The sequence below is a fragment of the Nesoenas mayeri genome, assembly GCF_963082525.1.
Source record: "Nesoenas mayeri genome assembly, chromosome: 10".
NCBI lineage: Eukaryota > Metazoa > Chordata > Aves > Columbiformes > Columbidae > Nesoenas > Nesoenas mayeri.
In genome coordinates, this window is record NC_137560.1 from 2,597,248 (window position 1) to 2,615,296 (window position 18,049).

Below are 18,049 nucleotides of genomic sequence, written 5' to 3' on the forward strand. Positions count from 1 at the left end.
GAATCGCCTCATGGTGTGTTTTTAAAAGCATTTCTTGTGCTGCTTTGACAGAGCGGTGTGCTTCCGAGGGCTACAGTCTATGGGCTTCGTCTGCAAAAACGAGAGTGGGCCAGACAAAGATGGACTATCAGTCTGAACTTTGGATTTCTTGCTTTTTGCCAGCTTGAATCATACCATAAATTCTATTTAAAGAGTTTGGTTTTTGTATTTATTTTCCACATCCTTGACCCTGACTGGTGAGCTGGACATTGTGTTTGCCTTGGCAAGCTCCAAGCTGCTCATCTAGGGCAGGATGAAAACGCTTTTTTTCTTTTGTAAACAAACTGTTCCTCCAGTATTTTCCATAAGGATTTACACCACCATTTTGCAATGCTTCTAGGAATTGATAAAGTCTTGCCATTCAGAGTTTTTCATTTTACACAGCTTGCAGCACTGCACAGAAACATTTGGGTTTATATGTTTTCTGAGGTTGGCTCTGAAGAGCTTTTTTCAGAATATTTTCAAATTCCAGAAATACTTCATTTTGTCTTGAAGGGGATTATTAAAGCTATAGGTCAATATTCGTTGTTGCCTGTCCAGAAATGGGGTAGTTTGTATATTTTATTTGTCTAACGTTAACACATGTGTGTCGGTGCCGGTGTGAACGCAGCCCCACTGTGACAGACACCGTGCCCACGGCAAACTGTGCCTCGGAGAACTTACAGCCTCAATAACTGTTCATGCTCCATATTTCCTTGCATAGATTTATTTTAGTGGTCAGGATGTAAAATGAGAGAATAACTTCGTGGGGTGCTTTATGCCAACACACAAATTATGTTTTGGAACAAAGGAACCGAATTTCATTTTGTGCAGGGACAAAGGACTGACGCTGCTCCTGTTTCGTCAGGCCATTTGTAGCGAGGGACTTTGAGTGCCGTGTGCCGGAGAAATGGTGTTTTGTCATGGTACTCCAGCAGTGTCGCTGCTAATTTACACGAGTTTGAAATGCTCCAAGTCAGATATGAAGTTTTATATATTATAAAATTGATATGATGATGTTAATAAATCCAGCTCAAAGCTGAGTACCCTTGGTAGTCCTGATCCCAAGCCACTGCCAGCCCTGCTCAATGAAAAGAGGCTATTTGCCAGGAGCTAAACCTCTAAAAAATCATTTAAAGGCTTTTAAGAGCACCCACATTTCTCTGGAAGAAAAAGCTTGTAGCCCCTATTCAGAATACATTCTCTCCCCGTTCCCCACTGAATAGCGGTACTGGCAGGTCCCTGTGCCTTTCCTCATGTCGTGCGTTCTGCTCCCTGGTAACTGGTGTGAATTTGTGACACTCACCTCAGTGTGTTCATACTGCTACCAGATTACTCAGTGTCCTCTGAAAATACTGATATTTTGCCCAGTCTACAAACACTTACTGAACATGAGCAAATAGCAAAGTATTGTACTGCAGAACAAATCTGTGTAGTTTTAAAATGTCTTTAAACAATAGGAAAGTATATATTTTCATATAACTTTCCAGCTTTATGCTGCTATTTATGAGACCTAATATTTGAGCATGAATTGAAGTTTTGGAGAACAATTAGTTCTTTATAAATGTCTTGAAAATTTTCTGCAGTGTTTAGTAAAGTGCTGTTTATTACAGATGGTTGTCCACATTAAGTATATGCCAATGAGTCAGCAGACCAAAACAACACTTCTGGGTTTTGGTCAATGGCTGACTGTAAATGATAATAAATAGCAAACAACCAAAGGAAGAAATGCTGAAAATACCCCCAAAACTACAAATAATGAGTGGTGTCTAGGTTCTTAACAGAAGAGAAGAATACTGAATTCTATGTAATGTTCCATTAGTGCTAGTGAAGAGTCCATAAATGTTATTTGTTCTTCCTTTTAAATAGTAAAGGTACAGTAAAGGCATATTTGAACTGCATAAACTGAAATGATATTTTCTTTTTTGCTGCAGATCTGGGACATGAGCGATGATGAAACAGTCTGAAAATGTGCAGAAGAAGGTGGGAGATGTCCTGCTTGGGACTGCAGCGCTGCCCTGCATCTCTGCTCTGACGAGTTAATGATTGCTTACTCACTCTGACTGCTACAGATACAGACAAATACAGTCCAGGTTTTGACATTAATAACTTCACCTTAAAAGCAGTCTGTTATGGATATAACTCTCCACATTTTCATTTTTATCAAGTAAATAACTAAAGCAATGTGGTTACATTTAAACCTCATCTTCCTTTTCTGTGCTTCTAACTATGGCTTACATATAAAATGTGCTGCTTAAGTAAACTTTGGTGTTTTATTTGTGCCAGTTTTTATTTATACTTGTCAATGGACATGTCCAAGCAGCATGTCTGATTGTCTTTTTTTCATCTCTCGCAGATTTATGCCCCTTTATTTGCTATTTATTGGTAAGATTAAGAATATTCTGCTACTAGAAGTTAAACTGCACTATTAAGGGGAGCAGGAGTGGGTGAGAACCTACACCTAGTGCCGGCACCACATTGCTTGCTCTGTCAAAGTACGGATTTGTAGTACCATTTTTTATTCTTGCCTGTGTCAATGGAGACGTTATTCCCTGTAAAGATTTCATCATTTCATGCTATGGAAAAAATGTGGTTTGGCTTATTTTTACACAGGAAATACCAAAATGCGTTGGTACCATGGTTAGGCTCCTCTGACGTTTAGAGAGGTCTCTGTTCTATAGTAAGAATTTCAGGGCGGGTGGGTGGATCATTGATTCAGTCAAAACTTGTAGAGAAGCACTGAGCTGAAATAAGAAGTTGGGTCTCTGGCTCCGCTGCTCTAGGGTGCTGTCATGCAGCACTTTGCAGGTGTTAAAAAGAGCAGTTGTGATGTTCATTTTGGTTGGATTTTAAGTTTTCCCATTTTGGCAGCTTCAGGCGTGGTGTCAGAGATCGTGGCTGGGTTTAAAAGAGAACTGGAGAAAAAAGGATTTGTAAAATATCAAAGTGCATTGCTACAAAATTGAGAGTGAATCTATTGGTTTTTATCTTGGGGCAGGTTTTAGAAGTATATTTGGAATCTCTTTTATGGCTCTACATTGTGGGGATTATGGACTTATTCAGAAAAAATGCAAAGAACTTTACCTGACAAGCAGTCTTTATTTCCTCTGTATATTATGAAAATTATTTGGTCAATCCAATTATTTTAGTTCCTTCCTTAACGTAAGCTCTGAATATGTGGTGTAGATAATTTCACAGCTTCTCTCTTACGCCACATAAGATGTTCTGTCTAGTCAAATCAGCCTAAAAAGAAGGATATCTGCAACTCCCATATTCTGATCATAAAAGAAGATTTATTGGAACATGCTGAGGTTTGCATCAAGTATCTAAAATAGCTATTATTTCTATTTATTTTAACTGTCATATTCATTATATTTACATGATTTCTTAAGTAGCCTTATTTAGCTAACTTCATTGTAATATAGAATATATATGAATCAAATGTGTCTTTCAGTAGATTAGGAACTGATCATTTGGTGGTCAGGTAGTGAACAATAGGACTGATAACATGCCAGGTCCATTGTAAAGCAGTTTGTTAATGTACATCATTAATTACTTATGAGCTCCAATGTGTTCCATATCCTGCCGTGCTGTTCCATCCAGAACCACGGAGCAGTGCCAGGGGAGTTCACAGGGAGGATCTGCGTTTCTGTCTTTGGGAGCTGCTGACCGTGAAGTGTAAAAGTATCTTTGCAGTTTTTGATTGTGTAAAACTTGTAAACTAGATGTCTTTCTGAAATCTGATCAATATTAAGAGTTCTTTTAAATAGCTGAAACTCTGCTTATCCTGGTAAACTTACATTGTAGGTTCACATCGAAAGCATCTTTTTAACTGCAGAAGTATACAAGATGGAAAGGTTCGAAACTCAGGGTTAATATAATGTTTCCTTACCTCTGTAATTTCAGTAACGTACAACTCTCCCAGGCCAAGCTGTTTCCTGTACATATGCTTCCCAGATGTCTCTGATGCTCAGAAACATTTCAGTTTGACTTGGAATAACTTCCGTTGTCTAACTATAATGTTGTTTTCTTTCTCCTTGCGGACCAGAATTGTTCTTATTTCACTTTTACTCAATTTCTAGGCATTTACTAAGTGAGAAATCATGAGAATTCATTCAACTGACTGAATGCACATTCCAAATACTGCTCGCAGATAAGCACATTTATGTACTGGTTTGTGTGTACTTAACATCGGGATTTTGGCACAGTCCTCAGTTCCAGTTATTGCTGTTTAATGGAAGAAGCTAAACTTTGGCCTTTCTTCATGAAGGAGGTAGGATTTCAATTTTATTTGTGCTGCCATGACCTTCTGGGCATCAGGGAAGAGCCCAAACTCGTACATTTGTTGTAGAACCCAACAGCTATGCTGGCTTTGCAGGGACAGACCCGATCTGTTGGGAAGAGGCACGAACAACCTTTGTAAGCTGCGGTTAGGTCCTCTTCACCTGTGTCCTGCTGCTTCGGGCATGCCCTTCATATCACGTTAAATTGTCTTAGTACTGTTAGAGCCACCAGTAGGTGGGTCAGCCCACATGAGGATCTATTCCACAGAGTATGGCACTAGTTTGAGTCTTAAGCCTTCAAAGAAAGGGCACAAATTTGAGAATTAGACCTAGATCCATGAAGAAAGATTCGTGATGGGCCAGGCAGGTTGGTAGAGAAAATCACCAAGGAATGAAACTGTAGGATTTCTATTCCTAGGAAGCTGCAGACTCTCAAGAACTAAAGGAAGATTTTGCCTCAGTAGAAATCAACAGCACAATAGTGTTGTGGCACATCAAAGGTAACCGTAGTGATTGCTCCACCCCTTAAAATCATTGAGCTTGAGCCTGGAAAAATACTCTTCCCTTCCCTGTGTTCTGTTGGGTTTTGTGTCCTCAGAGAAGCCCGGTGACATAAACTAAAATTTCATTTTTGTCATCTTTAGTATTCTTATTCCACCTCCTGTGCAATGTTCTTTCTAATTCTATTTCTTTTTATATTTAGCTACTCACCTTAAATATATGCAACAGAAATATTAGCGAAAATTAGTAATTTTTGCATATAAAAGCATTTTATTTTAATTTCTTACTTGCACTTTCATAGAAAATGACTGAAATGCATTTTATGTATTTCTGAGCTTTTCAATATGCACAGTAGAATCATATAGCACTTGTTTCTCCCTTTTTACTGAGCAAATTCCTTCTAAGTGTATGTTACCCGGTCTAATTGGAACTGCTAATAGAATCATAGAATCACGTAGGTTAGAAAAGCTCCTGAAGGTCATTGAGTCCCACCATAACCCTGGCACTGCCAAGGCTGCTGAAGAGTTCACCCAGCTCCCCGTGCTCCTTGGAGTTTTCTTCCTCTTTTTTAAGTCAAATCACAAAAGCAGTGAGATTGCTGAGATGCGACTGAACAGACGTTGCTGTGCAGGGTTCCCGTGAACGCCAGTGGTGTGGGACGAGATCACTGAGCTGCTGGGAGCAGCCGCTGGGCTGTGGGTGAGGAACAACTCTGCCTGGTTCTGACAACATCATTAAGAGCCATGGGAGAATCCATGTGCATATTTTTATATAGTTTCTCTTCAGAGTATAACTGTGTCTTAAGAGTTCAAGGAGAGTCCTAACTCTTTATTCTTAAGGGAATAGGAGGGATGGCTCACATTCTTTCAAAAATTAATGTGTTGCCAGGTAACACATAGTCAGCCTCTCTTGTCCCCCTACCGCTTTCCTGGCAGTGCAAACACTGCGCTCCGGTGACTCAGGTTTGCTGGGCAGTGACTTTGCATTAAGAGTACACAAAAGCCAAAGAGAGCATGAATAGCAACATGGTGGGATTTTCCCTTAATACTTTTCAAAAATTTTATACCTCATTTGGTTTAGATTTTTTTTTAATGATAATAATTCAATATTTTCTTTAGAAACAAATAAGTATTTTTAGTCCAAAGAGAGCCATTAAAGAAATATTGGCAACACGGTAAACTTCAGCAGACTTCCTAAGAAACACGGTCCGGAAGATGTCCTGAGCCTGTTACCATTTTTTGCCCTAAATCTTTTGACACGGCTTCATTAATTGCTTTCCTTTTTTCCTACTTTTTTTTTGTTTTAATTTTCAGTGCAGCTGTTGTGCTCATGCATATCCCGCCAAAATGAAACTCTCCTTCAAGAGCGTGTTGTGCACCTTTTCTCTTTTAGAGCACCTGGGTTAGCTGTAGTAAAAAGACAGAAATACCGCACTGGAAGGACTTTGTACGGCCCCAGTCTGGCAGGGTGTGAATTCCTAACCTATGAAAAACCCACCTACCTGTCTCATTTCAGCTCCAGCTCTTTCCCTTGCAGCTGCCTGGGCCTTCTCCAGAACACCACCGCACAGGTCATGCTTTAGGTGTGACATGCATGCAGACTTGCCCTGTCCATTATCATTTTGGCTATCGAGTGCAATAATTTTTTAAAAGTTTGTTTTCTTATTTGTGCAGCACTGGACAGGTTTTGAACTAAAAAGCCCTGACGATTTGTTAACAGTGTTTTCAGTCTCATTTTACTTGTATTGATCCCCTTTGTTTGCTACCATGGACAATGGTGACCCTTCATAGTGAGCAGTGACTGACGGCAGGACAGACCGCAGGACTCCTTGCGTTGTGGCAGCACTTCTCCGAGGTTGTCACAAAGAGGTTAACACTCCCGGGTTTTTTTTTTTCTTAGACTTTCATTTAATTCCTCAGCTGTAAAATGTGTGGAAATTGGATATATGTACTTGACAAATAATATCTATGTGTTTCCTTCCTAGTTATCCCAGGTCAAATAAACTGGTCTGTTGTTCTGACCCATTGTTCGTTGAAGTATTGTTGGCTTTTGTTTGAAGTCATGTAGTGTTAACCAAAATAGGCTGTGGCTTGGGTTAATTTGTAGCCACTTTTCTCTAAAGAGCAGTATCCGAAATGCAGCAGCCTGTGTTCTTCCACCCGGCGATGGTGGGCGTTCTGTCCAGGCTTCAGTGAAGACTTTGGAGTGAGTCACTTGAGGATTATTTAACCTGGCCAGAAGCACCCCGACAGTGCGGAAGGGAAACTGAGCCTGCTCCCAAAAGGATCAATAGCAATAAACTTGAGTAGCAATGGTGTTAAGTACCTTAAGATATTCTGTGTCTTAGGGCAGCAATTTCTTCACCTGATTTCCCAGTTCAGATGATCTCGCCCTAAGATAAGGATGCAGATGAGTACTCTGACCAGCTATAATCTCAAGTTCTAATTGCTGCCCTCGATAGTTGACAATGCTATGTGCCTGTTGCAACAGAGCCATAGCATTTTTTCAGAGCTGGTGGAATTATTTAAGACATTGTCCGAAAAGATTTTCAGAACCCGCAGCTGTTTGTCTGAACTTTGCAGATGAAGTTGCCTGGTTTCTTTCTGCCTAATTGTGCCGGTACTCCCCTGCCATTGCAGCTCCTTACAGGCGCTTCCTTGGGCTTGGGGATAAAAAGGGGCAGTCAGGAGTTCTAAAAACAAACGTGTTATGTTTCCTGGCTGGCACAGAGCACACACTTTCCATCTACTGTAGCAACCTAAATGCCTGTTTCCTCTTGTTCTTTGAATAGATGTTTATATAGGACATTGATAGAAAGCACAATGGACTTTGCCTCTGGAAATGAAGGTCACATGCACACGTGCATTTCATTTTAAATGCTAAAAATTTCAAATACTTTTTAATGAAAGATTTTAGTAAGCTAACAGGAAAAGACAGAAGCATCCATCTAGTGTTGTACTGCTGCAAATCAAAAGCACAATTTAAAAAACATATTCTTTGTAGCTTCTCTCCCAAACAGTTACTTTCTGTTCTTACATCCTTTAACTATGGATTGCTGCTTCGGTCATCTTTGAGCATCCAAAAATTTAGGCTTGTGTGTAACTTCAGTTTACTTTTTGGCACCAGGACATTTGATTTCTGTAAGATCTCAGCAGAATGATTTATCGTTTGATTTGCTAGTGAAATACTATTACACAGTACATAAATAAGGTTTGGTTCTCCTGGCAGAGGCCAGCAGTGGTTTCCTCCAGGTCTGGTCCACCGCGTGCACCCCGTGAGGCAGCGCTGCGGGGACATCCAGAATGCAAGCGGGCATCTCATCTCTGCAATCGTTTTACTTTCTAAAAGTGAAAACGCTGTGAAGAAATGCTGCTGAAATTGTTTCCATGTCACGTCAGCAGGCTTGGCAGAACTCAAGAGCTGTGGGGCTCCCAGGTCTGGCCCTCTCTGAATGTGTTTGAACTCAGGTTCTTGGCAGCCGGTAATTTGGTGGCTGTCCCCCCACCCACCCTCTCTTTTCTCCCTCTTCCTCACCCCCAGTGCTTGGTGCCTCGCTGCCAAGGGAGGGACACAGATGAACAAGCAAATTAATTTCTAGTGATAGACTTTCAAATTAGTGTAAGAGACAAAAAAATCTATAACGGAGGTATGATTTTGCTTGGGGGTTTTGCTTCGTCTTTAAGTGTCTTTATTTTCATTCCACGCTTCAAAGTCTGACTTTGGTACAGTAATTCTGTAGGTGTTGCCACTTCCTCAGGAACCTGTGACTCAGGCAGCACGTAAATGAAATGACATCACCGGCAGCTCCTGCTTGAATTGCCTGTTTCCTAAACAGGGACGGTCGGGTTTTCTTTTAGTACTTGCAGCTTTCTTTTGGGTTCTTTTTGTGAGGGGGGGAGGGGATGAGGACTTTTAATTATCTAAGTTAGCCTCACCATTATGAGTAGCCACACGGCACATGTTTTATCCTTTTGAATTGTTGAAATCACCAATATTGAACTCTACTTAAAACAGGAGATCCGCATTCCTATGTAAGCTATTTATGAATGAAATAATTGTAATCAGATCTTAGCAGAGGTTGTGTTGTTATAAAGCGTTCTTAATTCACTCCTGCTCTGTGGAGGGGGAGCGAGGAAGGAAAAGGCATGAGCATAATTTTCCATTATTTTTTTGGAAGTAACACAAACAAAAGAACCGTGTTTTCCTGCTCGCGGGCAGTTTGATTGGCTCTCCCCGGCTGCTCCCAGTGCTCTCTGTTTGCACCACAGCACATTCTTGATAGAATCCTCAACTGCTACTTGTCAGTGACCACGCTGTATAAATACATGGTTGAAACAGGAGGAGCTGGGGTAAACGTGCTGCTTTGCAGCGTCTGGCTGGCAGCGGGGGTGGCAGCGGGGGTCAGGCTGCGGGGACGTCAGGACCCCCGAGATGTCGGTGCCGGAGCTGTCAGAGCACTGGGGATTCTTGTCACCGGGGGAATGTGATGAGCTGGGTGTCCGCCTGTTCGTGGGCAGGCTATGAGAGTGTTGCATTCAGTGATTGTCATGAGCAAAGGATCCCTGTCCTCTTATTTAAATAGCAGCAGTGTGGGGACTCTGTAGAGGTTAGTGCAGCGGAGGTACTGGCTTTGTGCTTTTGGTTGTGCTTTGGCCGTGTGAGGTCTCTCTGAGCAGGCAGTGCCATTGTGGCTGCACTTTAAAGAAAGCTCCGAGAAAGTCCACGTATGCAGGGAGGTGGCATCAGTGACTACCACAGGTAATGGTCTTTCTTCCAGTTATATCAAGCCATGTCAAAGCTTGGCACTGTGAAGAATCATGTGATTAAAGTTATTTTTCAGATGACACACTAAAAGTCCTAAAAAAAAGGTTAAAAAGTTCTGTATCTGTTTTGGTTTTCTTTTTAAAATTTTTTTATTTATTTCATCTTACGTTCATAAACTTACTGTTCAACTTCCTTCGGATCCTTCATTTTCTTCGTGACCCTTGTGCAGGGGCCAAGCGTGCTTTTAATGAGCGACTCTTCCTTGCGTGCCCCCGATGGCTGTGAGAGCAGTAGCGGTGGTCCTGGTGCTGAGTAGGGAATGTCACACGGACACAAAGACAATTTTCCCTGATGAAGAGGTTTACTGTTGTACGCTCTGGCATGCACTTGGGCAGCGTTTGGGATTTTCCCCTGTGTCTCAGCCAAGCTGGCTCCTTCTCGCCAGCCGCCCGATGCGCTACTGTGCCGGGCACTCACAGGAACTCCAGGGTAAGACATTTCAGTACTTGCTAACTGCAGTTGATTGAATAGGAATTCGGTTGTGTTTAGCGGTCCAGCATCAGAAAGTCCAGACCGGCTGCTTTGCAACCAGACTCTGGTTTGCAGGGGACAAACAGGGAGCAGGTCACTGGGCGCGTGTCCAGCGTTCCCCCGTGCCTGGAGATCCTCCGCTCCCATTTCCAGCTATGATAGTATCCGTTACTTAATTTAGCTTCCTGTTGTTAGGGTTTGGAAATGTCATTAACAGATTCTGATAGATAACACAAAGATACCCAGTGCTTAAAAATCAGCTAGGAACAGAGAATAGCAACATACCTGTTGATGTGAGATACTGGAAAATAATAGAAGAGAATGTAACTTAAATGTCACTTGAGTCTCAGGATGGGGCTGACATGCTACAAGGTCAGCCAGCGGTATATTGTTTCAGAATATGAACAAATTAGTTTCTAAATCATTTTGTTGCTACGATGATAGGTGATTGTGGCTTCAGAAGTTTTCTAAGCCAAAATGTTACGTTCAAGCTTTCATAGCTCAGAGATTAAGGTAATTAATTAGTGCAATTTATTTAAAGCAACTTTGTCCTGTCCATAGTAGCCATAGACATGGGAAGCTGAATTGAACAGAACACGTGGACTGTACCGCAGACCTGCAGTGAAGCCAAAGAAAGTCCCGTCGTCTCCAGTGCCAGGCCCTGGGCTGAGCTTTTCTTAGTGCTGCGTGGATGCCCAGGACAGCAAGACCAGTCTTGACTGGGTCAGGCAATAGAGGAGCGCGAGTGTTAGGGATGGTGCAGGTACATCTCATCTCTAACATCGTCTGTTGATGCCTTTTAATTTAATCTTTTTGGACAAGGAGTTCTGAAGTGTGTAGTGAAATTCTTTTGCCTCAATTTTTGGATGCCCAACTCTGGATGCTCTAAGCCAGACCATAGTGATGTCTTAAACTGGGTTTCAGAATTCTGAAAGGAGTCTGATTTCAAATGTAAAGACAATCTTACATTAAGCATGTATTTCAAAAATTTTATATATGTAACAGAGGATTAAATAAATCTGTTGTTAACTTTTAAACCCTTGCTGTCTTGGTTTTGCTCTTTCTTACATGTATGTACAGGAAAATATGCTTACCAGGTTTAGCATGAGGTTTTGTGTAACAGATCAGCTAAAATATTGAGGAGTCACAAAAGACATTTGTTTTTCTTGTGGAAAAGAAATACAGAAAAGTTTTAATGTGCTTTTTTTAAACAGAGTTTCTGATTTTGAGGCTTGTGTTGCTACCAGTCTGAGTGCTGGAATCTTAACCATTTGTTTCCCAGCAAGTGCAGCTGCTCCCAAGGGTAAGCCGAACATCCACGTTCGGCTCAGGTTGTTGGCACAGCTGGAAATGGGGCTGCTGGGCTCGGCAATCCAGCCTGCGAGTGGCTGGAAACAGCATCAGTTCTGTTCTCTGAGGCTGGCACTGCTATTTGAAGTTTCCATCCCCTGGAATTAAAGGTTTGGATTCATTTGCAAAAGGAAGGGTGCATCAACTCTGGTAGCAGAATGGAAGAATTAAGAAGCAAGAACAGATCTAAAAAGGGAGATCCAGAGTAAGAATTGGACTGTTTAGGTTTGGTGTTTGTTTGTTTGTTTGTTTGTTGGGCATTTTCCTGTTTGTTTGGTTTTTATTTTTTTCATTTTCTTTCTTAACAAACATTTCTCGATTAGTTCTGACCCATATATTATAAATGTACTCCAGAGGAGAAAAAGAAATGACAGCAACAACACCACTTTTTTTTGTCCATTTCCTGAGTGAAATACAGAGAACTGTTCATGAACCAAGTACAAGACATAAATAAGTTGCCATGACCTGTAATTTGTTGGACTGTATAGTGGTGTCAGTGACGTTTTTGTGTTTTACTGAACTTTCACAGTGTAGTCACTGACCGTTTTCCCCAGTTAAACTTCCCACAAATGAAGTACAAAATAAATCTAGTCTCATATGTACCATCACTTACCTTAAAAAACGGCAAAGAAACTTCCAATTAAGAGAGAAGAGCAAATAAACTGAAATCCTTTGAAATCATTGTCCCAGATCTCTATTATAATGAAGCTCCAGTCGTTCCTTTGTCCTGCCACACTAATATTTCCTTTTCATCCTTGGTTTCCATTCTAGATGGGGGATATGAAGGGGCAGAAGAAAAGCAGAAGTGCCAGAAGCAGAGGAGCCTGGAAGAGACACTGGAATGAGATCGGCTCCTGCTCGAGGTTTCGGGAGCGTGGGGTCAAGGATGGCCCAGGCTGGGAGCTGCCATTCCATTCATTCCATTCCATTCCATTCCATTCCATTCCATTCCATTCCATTCCATTCCATTCCATTCCATTCCATTCCTCCTGAGAGCTTCAGGTCATTTCCCTGGCTAGTGACAGGTTTTAACACGTCCCTTTTTCTGGTCAGGGTCTGTCTATCTAGGGGAAGTTCTCCTCAGGTTTAGCATCAGTTTTCAGCTGTTTGGGGGCTTCCTCTTGGGTTGCTTGTCTATGAGGTTTTGGAGGATGATAGGGAGCACAGGTGAGCCAGCCAGCTTGCACTCTGTTGCAGAAATGAAGAGAGGAGAGGAACATTCTTCATTTGTGCCTACAGAGGAATTAGGCAAATATACTTGCTTAAGCAGACTTCTCACCCACGAGCGAAACAAAAAAAGGAATACCTGGAAGTTTCATGATGTGATCCTATACCTTAATGAATGTTCCCTGTGCTCCCTGAACACCGGCCTGTGTGGAAGGTCTTGAAGTGTTTTGGTTTGAGGTTGTAGTGTAGCTGATTCCCACACCAGGGCTGCAGAGCTAAGCAGTGGAGGTTTCCTGGGGAGACGATATTTGCTTTTCATCAGTCTGACTAGTTTGGTAGATTATAGCTTTCTCAACACTCAGAATGTTGATGCTGGTCTCCCAACACTGAGTTGTTTTGTTTTGTGTTCCTCCAGTTCCCAAGAATCTGGTTTGGTTTTTTTAAATTTAAAAATGAACACATCTGTTTTGTGGCTGTGTAGAAAGACTTGAAAATGTGAAGCTAAATGGCTCGAGAACAGAATTAATTCCAAATGTAATCATTTATAATAACCTGATTTTAATTTTGCTTCTGAAAAATTCAAGTGAAATATTTTCTCGTGCAGTGATTTCAGTGAATTTTATTAATATGTAATTGGGGTAAGGTATCAGTATTACTACCTTGCCACCTTACAGTTGTTCACTTAAAGTATAACCAAAATAACTGCATGGCAGAAAAACTTTCTTGTCACTGAAACACTGTGATGTTGTTCTGTTCATTGTGCCTTGCTACTGTGCAGAACAAGTAGCCGACAAATCAGTTGGGATTTGTGCAAGTGATATAAAAGCCATGGTCTGTGTCCTTTCCTCAGTACTATAAAGGCAGAAACCCAATTTTTGAATGGCTATGGAGCAGCGTAAAGAAGTCCTGAAGTCTGAATCCTGTTGATTCTCTAGTAGTGAGGTGACATACTTGGCAGCTCTGATGCTTTATTTCCTCTGTACCTGTATTGAATGTTACTATCGAATTGGATACACTCGCCCTTGCCTTTGTCAGGCTTTGGAAATCAGCATTCTGAGTATAGATTTCTATGCTCTTAAGAGCTCAAGGGAAGAACTTATTTTATACTTTAGAAAAAGTCAATTAAAAGAATTATCTGTACCGTTGCAGATTTTGGAGCTGTGGGCAGACTTGACCTTCATGTTCCCTGGCAAGTTCCTCTGGTTTTGGGGCAGCCCCGAGGCACCAGGGAAGGGAAGGGAAGGGAAGGGAAGGGAAGGGAAGGGAAGGGAAGGGGGAAGGGAAGAGGGAAGGGGGAAGGGAAGGGGGAAGGGAAGGGAAGGGGGAAGGGAAGAGGGAAGGGAAGGGGGAAGGGAAGGGGGAAGGGGGAAAGGAGGGGAGGGGAGGGGAGGGGAGGGGAGGGGGGAGCAGTAGATACCAGGAGGGGAAGGCAGCGGATTGATGTGAGCTAGATTTAGCTGTGCTGGTAAATTTAACACTTCTTTTAGGGGAAAATGCATGTAATTTGCTCTGGGAGCATGTCACGTAAGGATAGAATGGCAAGAAGATGGGATCTGTCACAGGGCAACTGTTAAAAGGAGAAAAACTTGTACAAATAGGAGGATATTTCTTCTTGCCTTCATTAGCTTCTCCTTCGTTAATGATGTGTTGTGGGTGGATCTGCTGTTGACTGTAATCCTCAGCCTTTGCCCAGGCATTTCTCACATTTCCTGTGAGAACTGGCAGGATCAAAACTGCATCCAGAGTTCAGCTGTAACAGGGCAGAGCGGGAGGAGAATCCCACACTCCCCTTTCCTGTATTTATGTATTTGTTGGATTAATCACTGAAGTCGCAGACGTGTCAGCAAAGTCACCAGACTGCTGGTTTTGCATCCTCCTGAAAGGCCCTCGCTTGGCTCACTGACTGCACTGCCAGGCCTGGCAGCAGCAAAGCGCTGTTGTTTGTGGTGAAGAAAGCTGTTCTTGCCATGAAAAGTCTTTAAAACAGGAGCCCTAGGATCACACCATGTTGTGTGTGGTGGTGGCTTTGCTGGCCTTGGGTTTTTCCTCATTCTCCCACCTGAAAACTCAACGTTTGAGCAAATGAAATCCCATTGTATGGGTTGGGAATGCCAAAGGTGTGAGGTGCCAGGGGAGGAAATGGTTCAAAGCAGAGATCTCAGAAACAGTACGTTTTAGACAAGGTCTGTAGTGTGGTGTTTGAAAGTTGAAGTGCTTTTTACATTTCCGAACCCTGTTCTACATTGACAGCCACGTCTTTATTACAACAAATGAGACGTCTTGCGTGCTCTTATATGTTATTTTTCCCCTGGACCAGCTAATTCTGCTTTCCTGATAAATCATTAAGGCTTTCTCAAAGCAAAAGGTAAATTATGTACATTTGTAGATTTGCATTTCAGGGGACAAAATGAGAATATTGCTTAGTTTTGAATAAATAGGTTTACTAGTTTCAATTGTTACTTTTCTATATTGGCCCTGCAGGTTAAGAAATTACTTATTTTAACATCAATTTTCAAATTCCTAGAGGAGGTATGAGAGCCACTGGGCAAGAGAGAGGTACGAACAGCTGACAAAGGTTACCATTACGATTAAAAAAGACTTTCACAACAGAGGATGACTTTATTTTTAGCAACTCTGAATAATGAGAAGGAGTTATCTTCTTCAATTAGATATCAGTTCCAGTTAATGAATTTCCAGCATTTTCACTGGTGGGGAAGTCAGGTTGGCCGCGGCAGCCGGAGCAATGGCAGCGACTGTCGATGCCATGGAGAAATGTGTGATGCATAAAAGTAATACCAAGGTACAGAAAGGTGTGCTGATGAACTGAGGGAAGGGGCTTCACTGCTGCTGTGAGCCCGTAACGCTGTGTTACCCGTGGTCCTGTCCTGTGTTTTCTTCTGAGATTTTCTGTAGCCTCAGCACGAGCACAAGAACCTGTCACTCGGAAGGAAAAGGAAAGGCTTTTGGTTTAATGTCTAAGCGTTGTTAGTTTCTTCCATTCTTTTCATCCCCGATTCCCTCTCAAAACAACAACAACAAGGACAGAACAGTACGGTGGGTCAGCGAGGAGCAAAGCTTTGGTTTTAGGGTGAGGACTTTGGTTTTTTATTTTTAAACTATATGAAGCATTTTTTTTTTCTCTGAAAGTAAAAGCAAATCTCATTTTTTATACTTGATTTTCTCTAACCTAGAACACTGCAGTGCTGCGTTGTGGATATTTTGACACATAAGCCCCATGTCATTAACACAACTAAACCCACGTTATTTTAATATTTCAGGAAGCCATAGATTTGAGCTTTGTGTTTTCCTGGCTTATTAAAGTAACGTTGATTCCCCCCGTGAATCACAGGACGTTGTCAAGAGTGTTGTGTGTACACAGTGTTTGCCCAAACTGAATAAACAGTTCTCAGATAAGCAGCTTTCTGACTATTACCCATAGCAGGCATGTGGCTGACACAGCTTCGTGCTGTCTGTCGTGTCTGTCTTGTGATGGAGAGAAGACAGATGTTCTCCTTGGCGTTTAAGAAAGCTGCTGCTTAGCAAAATGGCATGTAAAATGAGAATGGAGAGTGGCGCAGTGAGCAGTGTAACCGGCCAGCCTACATGCAGAAAAGGACTGGAACAGTCTCCTGTGAATGCAATGAAGTGTATTGTTACTGGGAGGCAGGAGCCGCTTTGTCATTAGTTAAAAGCAGCCTATAGAAAAAGAAATGCTGGGTTTTTTTCCAGCTCTGCTCAAATATAAATGTGTGTCAGTCTGACTGTCCATGCCAGCCGCTCTTCAGAGAGAAGCACGGTGACTGGGATAAATGCCGAAGCGATAAAGCAATTAGCAGCTCTAACAAGCCCCAGGTTAGCGCATTGTTGGCTGATGAACTGGGCGGCTTGTGTCACAAAGGAAAATACCAGAATTTCCTCCTGTGCTGCTGCGGTTGGAGCACGATGGGGGATGGAGACTGGTGGGGCTGGAGGGGCTGGATGAGCCGGTGGTGCTGGTGGGGCTGGAGGAGCCAGTGAGGCCGGTGGGGCTGGAGGAGCCGGGAGGCTGGAGGAGCCGTTGGGGCTGGTGGGGCTGGAGGGGCTGGATGAGCCAGTGGGGCTGGTGGGGCTGGAGGAGCTGGTGGGGCTGGAGGAGCCGGTGGGGCTGGTGGGGCTGGAGGAGCTGGTGGGGCTGGAGGAGCCGGTGGGGCTGGTGGGGCTGGAGGAGCTGGTGGGGCTGGAGGAGCCGGTGGGGCTGGTGGGGCTGGAGGAGCTGGTGGGGCTGGAGGAGCCAGTGGGGCTGGTGGGGCTGGAGGAGCTGGTGGGGCTGGAGGAGCCGGTGGGGCTGGTGGGGCTGGAGGAGCTGGCGCTCTGGCACAGGACCCGCCACGTCTCCCTTGCGCACGGTTGGTCTGTTCGCAGGGGTGTCCCTGGGCCACAGCTGCTCCTGTCACTGGTTCAGCACAAACCCATGTGGAGCCTTGGGCGCTGGTCTGGGGGCAGCCACGGGCTCCCTGTGGTGCTGCCGCTCTGGGCCCACCAAAGCGGCCCCTTTGCAGCCCGTGTGTGCTGGTGCGGCTGTTCCTGAGGGGAGCGACAACCCTGAGGGCAAGGTTGGGGCGGTGCCGGTTCCCGTCCCTGCTGGTGCTGGTGCCTGCGGAGGGTCCCATCCGCACTGGCCAGTGGCTCCTGAGCTGCTCTGCTCACCAGAGCATGCCTTTGGATATTGGTGGTTTCCTGTAACCGTGATTATCAGATTTGCTGAGCAGAATTACACCAGCAAACTTGAATCTATTCTGCAAATAAGAATCAAACCTGATGCCAAGCTCAGCAGTTAGTCTAGAGAAGACATGGAGAAACACCAAGGAAGTGCATCACCTGATTGATTGGAATTATTTTGCAGAGGACGACTTAGGATTTCAAACTGTAGTTCTGAACTAAAAGCTCCAGAGCTCTGCAGCAGCGAGCCGGCTGGTGCCCGGCGCTCCTCCTGCCATCTAAAAGTACCAGGACCAGATTTGTCCTTGGCGGTTTAATTAAAGTTGAGTTTACTGTCTCACAGTTTAACCTCTGTATTTGCAGTGGCTGTTCTACACTGAACATTGACTTTTCCTGCAGCTTTTCTTCGGCCTATCAAGACATCTGAGTTTGTAAACTATTAAATATGGCACAGAAAAATCTGGAATTAGAGAACTGGAGAAAGAAGTGGGGTCTATGGCTTTTAGACTGAGGAGGAAATGACTTGCTCTCCCCTTACCTTTTGTACAGAAGTGACTGTTTCGGGACGGTGTCCCTGGGCTGGTGGCTCCGCAGGATTAGATGTGAAGGCACTTGGGAACGTCACTGCAGTGAAGAAGATTCTGGGACTGAAGGTTGAGCAGCAGTGGGATGGCCGGGAACTGATGTGGTTCTGCTGCACAGGGAAAGGTGAGTAGGACCTGCCCAGGTCTGCTGGG

The 18,049-nt window shown here is 43.4% G+C and overlaps 1 long non-coding RNA gene across 1 annotated transcript in view; it reads left to right on the forward strand.

Moving 5' to 3' along the window:
* The window catches only part of LOC308044145, a 28,112-nt gene extending 15,840 nt beyond the window's left edge, over nucleotides 1-12,272 (forward strand). Inside the window, exons 2-3 of the long non-coding RNA XR_013922560.1 lie at nucleotides 1,953-2,111; nucleotides 12,219-12,272. This is a non-coding gene — a long non-coding RNA (uncharacterized lncRNA). The remainder of the gene's footprint in view (nucleotides 1-1,952; nucleotides 2,112-12,218) is intronic.
* The last annotated feature ends 5,777 nt before the right edge of the window (nucleotides 12,273-18,049 follow it).